The sequence below is a fragment of the Papaver somniferum genome, chromosome 1 (genome assembly GCF_003573695.1).
Source record: "Papaver somniferum cultivar HN1 chromosome 1, ASM357369v1, whole genome shotgun sequence".
In the NCBI taxonomy this organism is placed as follows: domain Eukaryota; kingdom Viridiplantae; phylum Streptophyta; class Magnoliopsida; order Ranunculales; family Papaveraceae; genus Papaver; species Papaver somniferum.
This window is the reverse complement of record NC_039358.1, coordinates 84,664,886-84,681,718: the sequence shown is the minus strand read 5'-3', so window position 1 is coordinate 84,681,718 and position 16,833 is coordinate 84,664,886.

Here is a 16,833-nt window from a genome sequence, read left to right as displayed (position 1 = left end):
AGGTCTCGTGTTTTCAACTTGCGTAGAGAGTCAAGAAACTATTACGTATCCCCTAACTTCCACTAGCTTTAGATTGAATAACAAATCAATTCAGTTGGCCACCTAAAGGATCTATTAGAAAAAAAACGAAAGTCATATGAAAACTTCAAAGTAGAATTAAAACAATAACTTAAATCACGTCAAGAACTAGAAATCCATCCATCCTCAATCAATTTTTTTTTAGCTACTCATATTTTGGAGTTCACACAATAATAATAATAGTTGAAAGCAAGAAGAAAAACTTATTGAAAAGATTTTGGATACTCATTCCTTCATCCAATCCTTGTTATCTTGAACTCCTTATCCAAAGTTGATGTGTGTTAAACATAATAGAGAAGCTCTCTATTTATAGCATTCGCTTTGCTTGTAATCCACCTAAGAATAGAATCCTTATCCCATAATAACCGCACTTTCCAAGTTCAAGTCTTTCTCAAAATCCTTCCATCTTCTCTATCCTATTTCAAATTCTTCACCCATGAGTCAAAAAAACCCAATATAAAATTCTGCGCAAATTTGGGTTGTCGGGAAATCTCTGGTATTATCGGAATCCGGCTAGAAAAATCACCAGAAAAATACTCCGGTCACCCTCATCAAGTAAACACTCAAGCTTGGATAAAGTGTCTGCTTCAAAATTCATTTCTCTATAAGTATGTTGGTATTATATTGATGGAATTTTTCAATGATGTTGTAGTAAGATGATTCGTTCACTCAGATTTGTTGAGAATTTTTTTTAAGACTTAATAAATAAAATAAGGAAAAATATATATACACAATTTGTCACAAGATGAAGAGACGCTAAGACGCGGGATTCCACTACTTTTCATATTGTTATGGTTCAGTCATTAACTCTAGACAATATAGCTCAAACAAAAGAAGTTGTGACTCTAGTTCTTTGCCAAAAATAGATTTCGTAAAATATTATTTGTAAGTTAAAAGCATGACGCATCTAAAGTATTTAGAACTAAGCATGCGACATCTAGCAAAATAACAAATAATTAATAGAAATCATAAAGCAATTAAATCTATGCAAAAAGTCAATAAAAGAATTAATTCATTTCCCACAATCATGAAAAGTTGCTTCCTCCGTTGTCCCAGTGATGGGGTCTAGCTCCGCATGGTGAAAACACACTCAAAGGAATTTTTCATTGCTCAAAAAGGTGTTTACAAGGAGAAAAGGTATAAAACAGGGCCTTTGTAACAGTTATAATTGTTACAGATGCAACTGTTACAAAGAAACACTGTTACAAGAGGTGTTACTAACTGAAGATAAGCGTGACTAATGGACTGTTACAGAACAGCTTGAAATATATGACCCTAGAAAATGACTGTCCTTAACAGCTAATGTTCTTCATGTTCATCTTCTCTGCAGCAGCAGAAACTTCTCTCTGCAACTCGTGATTTGATCACTTTGTTGCTCTCTGTTCTAACCCCTAACTCTCCATCCCTTTCTCAGACATCCCATAACCTTATTTATACTCAACAGGCGAACAAAATCCTCCCTAATAACTCATCGTGATCTCCATTCATTCGGCAGTGAAAACAATACTCACGTGAATATTTTCTTCCCTGATTTATCTTCCCATGCACCTGACTGCGGCTAACTCACTCCAAACACGCAGAAAACCTTCCTTTTTATCTATTGCACGCTCCAGACAGTGTCCTAGTCCTTCAAACTCGAGCAATGTACATCTGTAACTCACAGTGAGTCATGCTATCCCGTGAATAACTCCATACACGCTGTTTCACCAAATCCACGTATTCAACCAAACTTTTCGAATCTGATGCAATTACCGGTCCTGTTTAGCTGCAACAAGCCCAATCCAATCGATTGTATCACTTGAATCTTCCTACAAATCCTCCAAATCCAAAACAAGGATTATCGGGTTTTAAAAGCTGCACTGCCCTGTGTTGCTTCCACACGATTTTCCAGCCAAACTGAATCAATTCTGACGACCATACCATGCCTGTGATGCCCAAACAAATCTTCCCAAACAATTTCAGACGTTGAGTCTCACTGGAACTTGATCAAAATTCGAACCCTAATCTGCAGTCGAAGAAATCTTTTTTTCCCGCCAAAATTCAGTTCAAACGAAGGGGATGAAGGTGCCCCTTAACCAGCTGCTTGGGTGCCAATAACAAATGGGTGTTGTGGACAAATTTGGGGTACATATAGCCCTGGGTGTTGAAGATGAATTTGGGCTACACATAACCATGGGTGCCCCTTATCCAAATCTGGGATCCGTATAGCAAATGTTCTCCGGAGGTGTCCCGAGCAACTTTTCGAGCCGAATTTTCCAAAAATGTTTATTTTCCCTACAAACACATAAAACACCATAATAAGTACGAAATCGAGTACTAACAATACGGAACATTGAAGACAGATTAGACACATAAATGCGTCTATCATATATATATTCAAGAACAGAATAAGGCAGTATACCATATGTGAAATGAAAAATCTCGTCAATATTCAAGAACATAAAGATTAAAGAAAACTAAAACAAAAAATAAATATAAATTTGACTATATATATATATATATATATATATATATATATATATATATATATATATTTTATGTATCACGATTTCTGGTGAGATTGAATGCAAAAATAGATAGATATATAAATATAAAAGCGTAAAAAAGTTAAGATCGATCACCTCAGAGATAATCTGGAAATACCTATAACACTGATAAGAAGAAAGATATGAAATCTTTAAATTTTAATATCATTATATAGATTCCGGAAATTAAAAAAAATAAAAAATCATGAAGATATTGATTGCATTTTTGTATATACATTAACCGTAGTCGTCTATTTTTGCAGTACTTCAATTTTTCTTCAACAGAACCAAACATGATAACGGGAAGGTAAAAATGACACTTAAAAAATAAAATAAAACTAAACAGATTAATTATCTTTGGAAAAATTATAGACACTGAAGAAACTGCTAGTAAATTACTAAGTAGAGAATAAAAACAGGTAGAGGAGAGGAGGCGGGAAATTAGGGAAAAAAAAGAGTTTTAGGGTTTTGAAAATAATATTGTATGCGTCAACTATTATTAAGGTTTTATATGTTTTAGGTATACACAAAGGTATCTAATTTCCATTGGTCTGAATTCTTTTATTTGTCTAAATCTCTGTAAACGAGGACAAAGATATTCCTATTATCCTGAATTATGTCGACTAATTTTCTATTGGTCTTAGTTTTCTCAAGGTGAGGTCAAAATCTCTAAAAATCAAGAAAATTTCCAACTTTTAACCACGACCGAAGGAAAAACTTCTGAAACTATATATATAATAATAAACATCTTATACGGCTAACATAACAAACATCTTACACAATACAAGTCTCTTGAAATTTCATATTTCTCATATGTAATTCATGTAATACTTTTATATGTTTAAGAATATTTTCAAAAATTAAAGGAAACTCAAACCAGAAAGGAATATAAATTTGATTGTATATTTTTTTTAATGTATCACGATTTCTGGCGAGATTGAATGCAAAGTAGATAGATATATAAATATATAAGCATAAAAAAGTTAAGATCGGTCACCTCAGAGATAATCTGGAAATATATCTAACACTGATAATAAAAAGTATATGAAGTCTTTAAATTTTAAGATCGTTATATAGAACACCGAGAATCAAAAAAATAAATAAATCATGAAGATGTTGATTGCATTTTTGTATAAACATTAAATGTAGTCGTCCATTAGATTTTTGTTAGAGGGAGAGAAAAAATGGATTTGAGGAGAGAAAAAACCGTAGTCAACTCGCTGACTAGGTCTATTTAATAAACTTATTTAACTCAGACCAAAATATCCTCAATGGCACACGCTCCCTCCACACGCTTCCAACCCAAACACACTTGTTAACCTAATCATAAATTTCATAACAAACCTCCATTAAAATTCATATTATAGAATTCCACCCCTTTAAACTTTTTGATGCGCTCTATTTCCCAACATAATACGAGTTACCCAGATTTGAACTATCAATAGAGTTTATTCATGCGAACCTGGTACGGTGTTACATAATAAGATTTAGCTATCAACCAGGGATATTTATATTCCTCAATTGAAATCTCTATGAAGTTGTAAATAACTAGTACCAAGAATAAAGTGATGGAAAGTATGCCCTGGTGATGAGTGCTAAAAAATGCATATTTCTATATATTTTTCTTGGCATTTAACTCATCTTTTGTGCATTAATTCTACATTTTATCCCATATTCTGTATTTTCGTTGTTTTCAAGAATAAATACTTTTCTTAATTAATTTTGCATTTTTAGGTACTAAATAAAGCCTGGTTAACTCACGGAGCGAAAAGAGCAAAGGAACGGCAAAGACTCTCGCTAGGAGGAAGGGAAGAATGATGTTTGCAAGAGCCGGATCAACGAGAAGTGGGCTTGAAAAGGAAGAATTGTTCTTAAAGAAGATATGGGCTTGGCATACCCAAGGCCCAAAACCCTCACCCAAATCCATTTCCTATATCCATACCCGTTTCCCTTTCTAGCCGTCAGATTGGATCATCTCAGCATCCTACGGTCGCAGCATCGCCGTACATCAAAGTCTGAAACTCCTGTCTAACACTACAGCACCTAACTCCATCTGGAGCCGTCAGCTTCGTTGTATCACTTAATCCAACGGTCGCTCAGAGCCTTCTTCTATCTTGTCGTCCGATTCATTTCATCATCTCATCATCCTACCGCTGAGCTTCGCAAATCATCAAAATGGATGCGCCCGCTCAACACCTAAGCATCAAACCCATCGACCCAAAACAAACACCCACTCTCTTCTTCCCCAAATACACTTCCCCCAAATTTCTCCTCTTCCCCCGACCATGGCAGACACTGCCATGTCTGCTCCGCCGTCTCCATCTCCACCACGACCATCACAGAGACGCTGTCTCAACCACCATCACCTACCCTACCTCAAACCCATCTCCCTAGCCTAGTTATTTTCCCCATCTCACAACCACTGAAACCCTAGGTTTTGGGGTGAGTAAAATAACTCGAACTAGGGAACAATTAGAGCAGCAGAGGCGTCAATTGAAGGCATAGAAGGACCAGAAGAGGCAGAGAAGAAATGGGTCGACCGTTTTGAGTGATTTGTCACATCAAATTAGGTAAATATCTAACCCTAATTTTGAGAATTTGGGGGAAAACATTGTAAACCCTAATTTTGAATTCTGGGTATAAATAGAAGGTGTGGGTGTGTGTTGTAACGATCGCTGGACTAGCCAGTAGACGATTGAAGACATTTTCCATTATAATTTCAATTCCAGTTCTCTTTATCACAGTTGATTTTTTTGAATGTTGTGTGTTGTGTTTGAATTATCTTGTATGATGAATGCTTGTGTATGTAATATGTTGAGCATGAGCTAAGTAGCATTAAGCTAAGGCTCAGTTGAAGCCTTATGCACTGTCAAATGACAAGTTTCTAGGATAGTTAACTCCGTGCTCTGTTTTGCTTGAGCAATTGGAAGAAACTAATGCTCATAGTGCCTGTGATTGACTGTTCTGTCAAAAGACAGTCAATACTAGGGGCAAACTAATGAGCAAGTTAGTTCTCTTCCATTTCTAGATGTATGCATAGGATATTCAACTCAACCTAGAAATATGTTGTTTGATTAGGACACAAGGTGGATCCTAAGCCTTGGCTTAACCACAAATCCTTTACAATCACTTATAATTTCAGTTCTATTTTGTTCCCTGCTAAATTTACCTTCCTTCACTGTTTTTCTTGCATTTTGAAGCTGTTGTGCACTGAAATCAGTGCACAAACTCCCCCTGCCCTTGGCTCACAGCCTTGGTTCCATGCTGTTTTGTCATCTTTGCTTTGTTAACTGTTTTGGTTCTTTGCAATTGCCATATTACTTTGCCCTGCTCACTTCCATAGTGCCTTGTCTCCATTGCTAGCTTAGGAAAATTTATTGTATGCTCCCACTCCCTGTGGACTAATCCCTTGCTTACTCTCTATACTAAAACTTGGCCTTGTATACTTGCAAGTCTTTTGTGTGTCGTTCCCAAGCACACCACCTGGATAAGTTAATTTCCTTCCATGACTTTTTTTTTTCTGTTGAAGAAATATCAAATTTTATTGAAACCAGGAAGAATCCAAGTACATAAACCTGAACTCCAAAACTACAAACCATACAGACTAACAACATCAGAGTAATACAAACCCTTCTACAAAACACAAAAACTAAAAGAAAACAAACTAACAGACAACATAAGAATTTTCTTCCCTAATAAAGCTCAGTCTTCATTGCAATTGGAGCTCGTTGATAAGAACATGAAATTAGTTATTTCAATAGAATATTCAGATTCAAAATTTTAGGAGATTGGGACATATTTGTCTTAGAAAAACAAAAAAACTGGCTCACCGTACGGATCAAACTAGTCACCGAGTTGACTACGGTTTTCGTTCTCCTCGGATTCATTTTTGCTATCCCTATAACAAAAAGCTTTTGTAGTATTTCAATTTCTCTTTTGAATGATGTTTTCAACAGAACCCAACATGATAAACACAAACAGTGGAATGGTAGAAATGGGACCTACAAAATAAAAGTAAGCAGACTAGTTATCTTTGGAAAAATGCTAGATGCCGGAGAAACTGTTAGTAAAAAACTAAATAGAGAAAAAAACAGGGAGTGGAGGGGAGGCGGTGAATAAGAAAAGAAAAAAGAAAAGAGTACTATGATTTTGAAAATAATTTTGTATACGTCAACTATTGTTAAGGTTTTATATGTTTTAGGTATAGACAAAGGTATTTGATTTTCTATTGGTTTAAATTTTCTCTACTAATTTTTTATTGGTCTAAATATTTGTAAACAGGAACAAAGACATTCCTATCATCCTGAATTATGTCCACTAATTTTCTATTGGTCTAAATTCTCAAAAGCTTTAAAAATCAAGAAAATTCCCAACTTTTAACCACAACAAAGAAAACTATATATATAATACATCTTATATGGATAACATAACAAACATCTTACACAGTATAAGTCTCTTGAAATTTCATGTTACTCATATGTAATTCATGTGATACTTTTATATGTTTAAAATATAAAATATATGTGATTCGTGTACTTTTTGCATTTCAAAATATAAAATACTACATAAATCTTGTACTTATATCTGAATAATCATTTGTTTTTCTCGGTTTTCGCTTGTTGGGTTTCTTATTTGGAATCACGATTTAGTTTTTACTTTAATTTATAAATATATTGGAAGTTCTGAAGTTTTTTTTTAGTTGTTAATTAACCGTTCTTGTCTTATTTATATGTATATAATTAAAAACAAATGCTTTAGAAAAAAAGAAGATAAAAAGTCATAAAAAAGAGCTTAATTTCTGTTCGCCTTAGGTCTCATATATGTTAAGGAAGACTCTGCTAGAAGCAATACCTCCTCCATAGTAAAACATTCTCTTCAGCTTACTTACTGATTCCAAGAGGCATGCCGTACATTACAAGCAAGTCAAGAAAGCTCTTTAAACTCTTCCAATTTCCTTTGCAAAAGATCAAAATATCATTAGCAAAAAACAAGTGCGTGGGAGCAATACCTTTTGTTTTAACTATTGTGCCAATCATTTTTCAACTTAGAAATATTTCGACTAAGTGTATCCTCAATTAGAACAAAAATCAAGAGCGAAAGATGATCCTCTTACCTTATAGTCTTCTTGTATTATGCTGAAAAAACCTTATGGATTACCATTAACAAGCACATATATCAGAGTTGACCATAGGATATTCAGGATCCCGACACTAAACGTCAAAGTGGGTATATGATGACAACTATCGTCCATACTTCATAAGAGCAAGCACTACGTTATAAATTTCCTTGGCTTAAAATGAGAGATCTAATTACACCAAGAGAAGTGAAATATGCACATACTATGGTCCTGGGCTAACTTGAGGTGTAAAATTTGGTTTCCGTATAAATAGTGTTTGGCGAAAATCGGGTTACCACCAAAATAAGTTATGTGGTTAGATTTGATTTGATTGAAAACACGTGCCCTATGATGCACGGCTAATTTGTGGCCTATCATTAGAAGATAAAAAGGGTCATTTTGAAGTAATTTCAAAAAAAACCCTAGCCAACTATTTTAGATAATGGCTAATGTACCACTGATTAATTAGCGATAATTCGAAGTTGGTTAATTGATTTTAATTTTGTTAACCCAAAATCAAATAATGTTAGTAATCAGCAAACATGATTTTTTTTTTTGATTTTCTTTTTTTGTAAAATCATTAACCAAGAATCGGTCGATGTTCATGTTCTCGTAGGTTGACTCAGGGTTGATGATTTTATTTCATGAAGAAAAACCAGAATCGTTCGATGCTAAACACTACATAGACCGTTTATCATAGTCTTTGGTTGTGTTTTTGTATATAAACCGATTATTCTATACTTTCATAAAGAAGAAATTCATTCATGGTTTCGGAAAATCATCACATTATATAGTTCAGGAAATTTGCAGATTACATAGGATAATTTAGTATGTGTATTCTTGAATCTCTCACATTAATACATCGTCGGTGAACCTCCGAACACGTTTGTTCAAGCGTGGACATTCTTTTCCCATTTCATATATGTCATAGGCTATTGAATCGACCGAGCTGAAATTAAATGAATTACACATTAGGGGTACAAACATTAGATGATGAGATAGATATACACATGTCGAATTACTCACTTTTTTGCCAATAAGATCTTGGGGATGATGGTCGTTCACCATTTTTTTTAATCTAACAGAACTCTTGGATATCCCTTTTGTTGTATGCGAATCGAAACACTAAGTCTCTCCATCTGCGATTTTGGAATTCCCGATCCGCTCATAATAGAACTCTTTGACTCTCTTTCAAAACATTGAACAAAGTTCATTCGGATGTTTGCGGAAGACGGAATGATTCGAATGAACGATTTCATGAGCTGCATATCTTCTTCCGGTTCCCATGCCATTTTATGAGATCTATTTGAGTAGTGAATCAAGTAAGAGTGGCTAAAAGTTGCAAGTTTGGGCCAAACTGTACTTGGGAAAGAGGTTATCTATATATAGATGAAGACTCAACGTCTAGTTAATTTAAAATAAATTCTATTAATCATCTTATGAAAATGCCCACGTATATTAATTGTAGCCTTGCAAAACAACATAAAAATTATCTAGCCACAATCGGTTGTTATAAGGTCCACGTAAACCGATTTTAGTTCAAAAGACATATAGAAAAACCGATATCTTTGTTTAAAGGAATCAGTATCAATTATTTCCAACATAGACCGATTCTGGTAGCCTGTCAAATCTTGGATTTTTTATCTCTCAGAATATATTTATTTAGGATGTCTATATAAATCGATTCTGAAACCCTGGAAAAATAAGGGAATGAATTCTCAAAACCGGTCATTGTTAAGGTACACATAGACCAATTATGTCTTAAAAAACAACCAAATTTCCTGCATTTTTGGCATAAGTTGTAGTTCTTTTGTCGCGTCCTAGGAAAAAACAACAGTTATAAAACCAACAACATTCGTTCATTTATAGACTAACAAACGTAATATGTTTTAATTCGACCAACAAACTGATTGGTGCCTAATAATACATATTTTTGATCATTTTATTGGTGTTTATCGCATCTCTAGTGTTTTAATATTTTATTTTATGACAAATCTTGTATTTTGCGTATATATCCATTAACGGGTAATTTTATTGGAATAATATCATTTGTACTATGTTATAGGTGGTTGAGTAAACAGTGAATAAGAGAGCAGTCGGTGATTCAAAGGGAGTAACTATAGAGGATCTGGTGGCGCAACAAATGCAAGAAAGCAGTCAAGCTGTGATGGTGAGTCAAAGTTCAAAGTCATGTTGCTTTTCATATAAAAAAAGGTAAAAGAAAATCAAGACTCTTATACACCCAAGACAGATGTTCGTGTATGACACCTAAGCGGATCCCAAACCCCTCTTTCATTTTACTACTAAGTTTGGAAATCACAAACAATTCACATTCTCTCTTACACAGAACCTGCTACACTTCCCCCATTCATTTCCCTCACTCCCTTCCCCCATTAGGTGGCATTATTCTTAACCCTTGATCTCCTGAATTGGGATTAGCAGGGGATCCCATTATTATTGGATTAACCAATACATGCATCACACGTAAGTGGGCGATAGGAGTGGGGGATATATATCATTTTCGCTCTTACACCTCAGAAAACTTTCTATCAACTGTAAACCCTATCTCTGCTAATCCCATCCCTATCTTGCCGTCGCTCTCATTTTTGTACACCCATACCATTTCACATCAAAAACCCTTCTCTTTCTTGCTTCACCCGACAACAGTACCCTCCTTACTGCCAAACCACCACCATCGCTGATCCTTCTCTCCCAATCTCTCAAAAATATACCCTATTTTCATCTTTCTCATATCAAATCAGTTGTTTAATTCGTACCCCTATTTTTATACCCATTTCAACCTAGCCTTAGACTATGAAGTACAAGAGTAGGTCGGCTAATTGGTTTTCGAGAGTGGCAGAATGACAAAATATTGGTCTGAATTTGTTGTTCTATGCGAATACCACTAAATGCAGCATTGGAATTGACGACAATAAGGTGGATGTGGTGAACACAAGAAACTGGCAATTAGGTCTGAATCTCATTTCCTGGCAACAAGGACAACATCAGCCATTTAGTGAAGATAATTTCTTGGTTGTGCAGGATGCAGAATACTACTCAGTGGTGAGTTTCGAGAACATAAATTTTATATTGAAGATAATCCCTAAATTTTATATTGAATTTGTTGACAATTGGGATTGAAAAGGGAATGGGGTAAATTGTATGAAAAGGGGTGATTGCTGTGTAATTGGGGTGTGCAGTGAGTATGATTTGAAATACTCTAATTAGTTTTCTTTGTTGTGAGGAAATCAGTTGGATAAATACTAGAGTTCAATTGCATCAATGACAATGAGTTTATTTATATTTCAATTCCATTTGTCCCCTATTTTCAATATGTTCTAATTTCTTAGTTAGGGTATAGATGAACCCTTAACCTTATGTTAGATTCTTCATGTTTCAGATATTTTTCTTCGTATAATTAATTGAATAGAGATGGTTCGATCTTTGCACTTCAAAACACAACTTTCACCTTGTATGTCTTGCATCCTAAGCTGTTAAAAGAATTGTGGTTTATTGCATCAACTCTTATAAAACTGATACATTTAATCTATAATTAGTTGTACCATAGCAAGACAGCTAATTAGGGATTAATACTTTAGTTGTTCTCGAATTATATATCCATCTTTAGATTGCCTCGCATATGTGGCAGACTTGCATCTTCATCGTTGTCCATTATAAGGGAAAGAATAATATTGAAACTGAAATCATCTAGTACAAGTTAAGTGGTGGATTTCATTACCCTAGTATTCCCTACTTGATTGTTTTTTACTCTCATTGCATCCTTATTTCCATTTTACTTTTTCTAGTTTGATCTTTTCCAAGTTTTAGTCGTATCGACAAACACGCTGTTTAAATTGGTATAGTAGAACTTAGAATTTCATCTCCATATCAACCAAGTCCATGTGGAAACGATCTGTGCTTGCCGTGTTCTACATTGTAGACACCGTATACTTGCAGTTAGTTTAATTGTAGGTTTATAAGTCCTACCACAAATATTAGTTAAAGACATAAGTTTTGGACCCGTAATTATTCATAGTTAAAGAAATAAGTTTGGAAATCAAGAATCTATTCATTCAACATAATCTTCATCACCATCAACATCCCCACCATGATCACTACGACCATGGCCACGTCCACCTCGTCCTTGTTTAGCAGGTCGTTCTTCTCTGGCATCATCACCACTATCATTTTGGCCGGTGCTTGATTCACCTTGATCGCTCCCTCTCGTTTTCCTTTTTCTCTTTGGTCTCATCTCCACTTTTTGCCTAAAAGATGCACCAGCATTTTCATCTTCCAAACTCTTCAATTATTTAATCCTTTTTTCATCTTCCTCAACTTTTATTCCTTGCCATATACATGTTATTGCTTTGATTATCCAACACCTGGTTCGTCTTATCTGTTTTAGTTTCAAACAAGCATTTAACCAATCATTTAATACCATTATCAGAATCTACGGGGGTAACAATAAAATATGTACCAGAATATCGAGAGTTTTATCTCGGTCCTTAATGAAGGGACGATTGCATCTTCATATCACACGGGTATGCGAAACATTGAGGTACCAAGGAATATAACATGGAGATGCCTCATCACCTGCTTTCGGATATCCAACCACCACATTGATATAGTACCTCATATTTTACCAATCTTCAGATGATGGTAAAGGGGTTAAATTATGTTTGGAAGGCACATCCGGAGGTATATTTATGCTCAATAACACGGCTTCCAAATACTTATGTAAACTACCACGAGCTTTCCAATATACCGGAGCCGGGTATTATCTAATTAACTAATCCCATGTTCCCATGGTTGGTCCCTCTAGCTCACGAGATGAAAGTATCTAGCTTCGTCGTGCGTACTAGCATCTTCGACTTAGTTTTCTCCTCATCTGAACCGAACACGTTCTTAGTGAATTATTGAATCTTCAGCCATTCAAAATCGTTTACGTAATTGGGCCTCATCATGGCTTTACTCATATGCTAAGCATATTAATGAACTGCATATTTTTTGTAGTTATTGTCAAAAAAAATTCCCTGTAAAATTTCTCGGAGAAGGTGGAAACAAGAGGTTTGTCATATTCAACCACCAAATTCTTGACCGCAACCAAAAAACCGGTAGAATCTAATAGCTTGAAGACTTAGGGCGCATCTTTTTACAGTGTCCATGAGCCCATTTTAGTCAGTGACGTTCCAGGATTAAGGAGACACACGACGTAGGTGTGATCCTAAAAATAATACAGACAGATAACAATGAAAATACTGAGCGGATAATAGGTGATAACTTAAATAAAAGTTTGTTACATAGCATAAGGTTGAGACAATTGCTCTGGTTGTGCAGATGGTAGCTGCTCAACTTTGTTTGTACCCCTACAACAACTTTCCCTTATCATGTGGTAACCCATAAATAGCTTGACGAGGGCCGAAAGGTAACATCATCTCCTATCTTCTTCGAAGGTCCCTTTGGAGATTTTACTTTGCCTCATTGTTGTTGTTAAACTTGTTTTCCCCATCATTCTTTATTATCACCTTTTTCTCCATGTGATTCTTCTTCATCATTTTTTATTCATGTGCTTCTTCGTTGTCACTTTTTTCTCGTCAACATCATCTTCAGCATTTGTTCTTCATTACTTTGTTCCCCACTTGGGCATTATCATCACTTTTTGTACCAGGTTCAGATCGTATTGGAAGGCCCACTTGAGGTGGTGGTTCATTGATTTGGGTCTCTTTAGCTTTAACCGCCGATCCCATACGGTGTCTAGCAACCAAATTTTTGTCGTCCTTTTGACGAGGTTCCAAACTCTTAGGATAAGCAAGATCATGTTTCTTCTTTGTTCTCTTTTCGAGTTGCTTTTGCTTCTCTTTGTTATCCCTAGAGAATATGAAAATACACGATAAACAACCATATTTAACTAAATTTATACATTCAAAGGATAAAATCGGCCAACATGATACATCCACATAGAACGATTCCTAACACTTCCAAAAAAGAATCGGTTTATAAATGTGTCAATATAAACCGATTATATGCCAAAAAAAACATATAGAAAACCTAGGCATTCTCCCAACCACAAATTGGTTTATATAAGCACTTACAAAAACCGATTCTAGCAAAACGTTTAACACATGCCATACAGCCAGTCTATGTGTACATCCACATAAAACGATTTTAGAAACCACAGAAAAACATACAAAAACTGGTATTTCTTCCATAGAAGAATCGGTCTATGTGGGCATGAACATCGCCCGATTCTGGTTATATGTTCTTCAGCAAGAAAATACATGCCGAATAATAGGTTGATGTGGGGGATGAACACCAACAGTTTTACAAAGGAATCGATCTACGAGTATAATATCATAGACCGATTTTGTTAAACTTAAAAAACTTTGATTTCAAAATTTTCAAGTGATTGCATGTTGTAAAAACCTAATTTAGATGATTGGATTGAGAGAAAAGTACATGATTTGAGCTATTCTTTAAGATTATATTGCCCTCAAAGTTTGATCGTCTTCAACAACCGTTTTGTTCTTATATTCTTTATTTCGAATCGCTTAACCAATTTCTGAACTACTCTCACTAGAATAAGTCACTCCAGTATGTTTTTAAATCTTGGTGTGGTTTCGAAATTTTATAGGAAAAAAACACTTAATTATGATGTAAAAGTCAAATTAAATAAAGAGGGAGGATCCATGGACAATCTTATATGGACATTATCTTACAAGATTTTCACCAGTTTTTCTTTAGAGTCCAAACGAAAATGAACTTGAAGCTAGTGCTTTGGTGATACATTCTTCTTATGAAACTCGACAATCCTACAAAAAATGAGCACAATCCGAGACGTATAACACCACCATCTATCACTTTGAAAATCAACCGTTGGAAATTATCGATCGAAACTAAAATTGGTAAATGGAATTTTTTTTTCTTTTTATGAATAAAATAAATATATTAAGAAATAGAAAAACAAAATCAGTTAATCTTCGGATTCAGTCTTGTTTATGACAGACTCCAACTGAGTTGTCCTTACAATGGATGAATCTGTTTGATTAACCTCATTCAAAATTGGAACTGCATTGTTATTTAAGATATTTACATCATAAAATTTGAAGGAGTCAAACACATTCTAGGAATTAAAAACGCAAGTGCTAAGTAACTAAAATTATAGATTTTCTTCATTTCTTTGCCAATAAGTCAGCAGCTCCATTCGCCCTTCTATATGCAAACTGAAAACCAAAAAAAGAGACCAATTATCCTGCCAAATCTTTTGTTTCATCTAGGATTGTTGTGCATTGCCATCTAATTGAGTTATTCTTTCCTTAAACGTAATTTATGGTTGATAGATTATCCCCTTCGATGACCAAATTATAACTGTTTCTTCTTTTGGACCATTTGACTGCTTGTACCAGAGCTACAGCTTTGACATCTTCTGCCGGAGAGAATTTAAAAATCCTAAAGTATATCTCCAATTACGCAAAATAGTTCTAAACCAGGCATTAGTAATTGCATATATCCAAGAAGCATCACAACATATTTTATAAGTATTCAAGACAGGTGAAGCTCAATTTATGTCTATGTGCAGAGTTCTAGTGATGGGTTATTTCAAAGTAGTGACATTATCTGTATGCCAATATACAAAACGTCTTACAATAGATTAAGAAACTTGGGAAGGAGAATTTTGTTTTGCTTCAAAGATTTGTAGGCATCTCTCTTTCCATATGAACCAACCTTTTGTTACCTTCCATTCGATGGCTATAATTAACTAAGAAATAACTATCATTAACATAACATAAGGTTGAAGATACTCCATGTACAAGCATTGGAGGTAAGTTCCATACCTCTCTTGCAAAATCATATTCAAAGAATAAATGACGTGTTGATTTCACAGCTTGTTCACATAATACACACTTAGTTTCTACATTCGATACAGATCCTAGTTTCTTTCTAGTTGGTAAGGCGTCTTGCAGACATTTACAAACAACCAATTTTATTCTCTAAGATTATCCTTGCTCAATACCTTCTAAATCTTTTTTTGTTTTTTATTTCCGAGGTTGAGTTTAAAGGGTTCTGAAGCTTTGAGTATAAGGAGTTCACTGAAAATTCTTCATTTTTTGTTAAAGACCATTCTAAGTTATCGGTTATCCTTTTTGAGCATTCCCTCATGTGTTCTGTATAATCTGATGTTCAATATCTCTGAGACTACTTCATCATGCCTCTTAAATAAAATACAACGGTTCTATATGAACAATGTAAAAAACTATCCCAAAAACGTTCTCTCTCGCATGCATTTAGTAGTGGGTTCGGTCCCACCATATGTGTCACAAAGTTTTTGGAGTAGTCTATGGGGACGGTTTGTTGAGAATTTTTGAATAAAATAATACTCGACGAAAATTAGATTTGAGCGAGCTAAGGCAGGTTCCTATGGGGGGTGGCTAACCCACCCATTTTCCATTCCAGCTGGCCTGGCAAACTGGCCGTGCCACTATGGGAAAAAACATAAGCGATCGAGTCTTCTCGCTCGATCGCTAGCGGCCTCATTTCAATCGGCCGGTCTAGTTTGCACCGCTAGCGATTTAAACTCGACCTCCTGCGGTCGGTGCTCTACCGTCTATAAATACCACCATTCCCTTAAGTTTTCATTCACAATTTTATTTTTCTTTCCTTCTCTAGAGAGCAGACCAGAGGGATTTTTTACTTAAAAATGAGTAGTTCCAAAACAAATAGACAAAGGAAAAGAAACAGGAAAGACAAAGGAAAATTTGTTGCAGATAGTGATATCGTATGGGTCCAGATAAAACACCAAGAGTTCGCAAATGTTAGGCAACTAGTTGGACCTGGTGTATTATCTACGCATTTATGTAACCATCCCGAGCGAGTTCTCTTACCTAAAATAAGAGATGGGTGGTCTGAGCTAACCGAAGTGTTTGGGTTACTCCCCGAAGCTGTTCAAGAATATCCTTGAGAAGATATCCTTGGCAATGTTTATATTTCATGAAAGGAAAAAACCACAGGACTCAAGTTGTGCAAGTTATTTGTGAACATTGGTGGAACACTGCAAATACGTTCTTTTTCAAGGATTTCGAGTGTGGTAAGTTCTATTTTTCCATTCAATAGTTTAAT